This window comes from Dreissena polymorpha, chromosome 8, assembly GCF_020536995.1.
Source record: "Dreissena polymorpha isolate Duluth1 chromosome 8, UMN_Dpol_1.0, whole genome shotgun sequence".
In the NCBI taxonomy this organism is placed as follows: Eukaryota; Metazoa; Mollusca; class Bivalvia; order Myida; family Dreissenidae; genus Dreissena; species Dreissena polymorpha.
In genome coordinates this window covers 7,425,307-7,427,307 of record NC_068362.1, presented here as the reverse complement: position 1 = coordinate 7,427,307, position 2,001 = coordinate 7,425,307, and the positions used below count along the sequence as shown (strand labels likewise).

The 2,001-nt window shown below is 31.7% G+C and overlaps 1 non-coding gene across 1 annotated transcript; it reads left to right on the top strand.

The window, feature by feature from the left end:
• Positions 1–880: 880 nt before the first annotated feature.
• Positions 881–1,021, top strand: LOC127843292 (U4 spliceosomal RNA). The gene has a single exon (XR_008032201.1). It is a non-coding gene; the product is annotated as a U4 spliceosomal RNA (small nuclear RNA).
• The last annotated feature ends 980 nt before the right edge of the window (positions 1,022–2,001 follow it).

Here is a 2,001-nt window from a genome sequence, read left to right as displayed (position 1 = left end):
ATCGGGACTTTGCGTTATTGTTTATTTTGTTGATAAATTTATCATAGTTAAGGCAGATTTATGTTGTCGAACATTAAGGTATGAGCACGAATATCATAGCAAAAATATGAATACTTTGCTTAAATTAAGTACATCAAAATCATAAAATAGCATCACAATTATAACTACAAGTAGTACAAAGTATGCGAAATACGACATTAATTGTTTATGCATTTTATACGTCATATTTTCATGTATTAAAATACCTTTTAGGGGAACAATCGCCCAAATGATGAGGACTCTTTAATTGTGCAAAACAACTTGATTAAACGAGCCTTGTCCGCCTTCGATTTTTGAAGTTTTAATCGCCTCATCATAAAACATGGTGATAATGCCTGTTGGTATGTAATCTTATAAAAGATCTACCAGCAATATCACCTTAATCTAAAAAATGACTTTACCAAATAAGTATGTCGGATCTACATACACAAAACATATAAACCGAAAGTACCTAAATATTGGAAAAAAAACTCAAGGCCAATCTTTAATATCGAAATAAATTTACTCGTTGTTTGTATTTTTAAAAAATGCTGTTTTTACTTTCTTTTATTTGATTTGCAACTTTTGAAACTAATTATCTGTTCCATTATTAAATTTATGTAGTCAAACGTTACACATACGCATGTATATAAATACGACTGTGGCAGTTTTCTCCCTTTGTTAAATGGGACGTAATGTGAATCTACAAATCAAACATTAGTGTTGCCATAAAAAAAATAATAATCATTGTCAATTGTGATTTTGTGTCTGATCAAGTGTGAATATCATGACAAAAATATATAAATATTATAGCAATTAAATATAATTTTTATATAAATATCATAATTTTATTATAGTCTTTAGCTTTGCGCAGTGGCGGTACCATAGCCAATGAGGTTTATCCGAGGCGTGGTTATTGCTAGTTGAAAACTATACCCAATACCCCGCGCCGACGCCCTGAAATATGGGCGGCGAGCGCAATTTTTTCACGTCCTTACGGGGACTGATAACACCAGGAACCATATACTCAGCATTTCCGTTAAGCATAGCTTGAAAATTATTTCAATCCATGTTTGATCATTGCACTGTACAACCGTTATAATATTATAGTAATTAACACATTATCAATACGCCTACTGTATAAATTGAAATCAAAGAATATGGCGTGAAAATCATTGCAATATTCTATGTAATACTGCAGTATACATTGTATGTTATTTATTTGAACATTCTCACGAGGACTGACAAATAGAAAACAGTAGTTATGATTCCAATATTATTTGTATCATCGATTGTTTAGTTTTAAGACAGGATCTCAATTCCAATACACTTTATGACTCAGCTAGATGCACATAATAAATTATTTAAGCGACGGAAAACAAGTATATAATATCAATCATGAAAGCATTGTATAATAGTTTAATTGTAGTTGTTGTTTCTGTTGATGCCTTGGTAGTTTTTGTTTGAAAGAAAGCTAACTGTATAATTATGCATGTAAGATACTGATATTTAAAATCATTATAATATTCTCTTCAATTTGAATAAATTGAGACAAAGTTTACAAGATATACGTTTCGGTGTTACAGATGTCGGATTGTAATGTGCTAAATGTAAAATATCATAATGTAAGTGTTTACTCTGAGTGAACACAAACGAATAAGCAGATCTTAAAAGTCAACAAAGTCTTGTGCCTGCGAGTGTTTTAATCCCTAACACATCGGCCACTTGTATTTCCTTTTATTTCTCTTAAGCCGGTCCAGATCTATATTTTATCCCACTTTTACAGCGAAATCGGTTGATTAAAGCCCCGTTGATTAAATTTCATCTATAATCAACGGCAAGGCTATAATCAATGGCACGAAATGACGTCATCAACTGCCGAACCGGGACTACTTTTTCCCACGCACCTCGTCACCTGTATTTGCCAAGTGCATCAATAATAAAAACAATCTCAAATGTTTGTCAATCTTAATGACCTTAAAA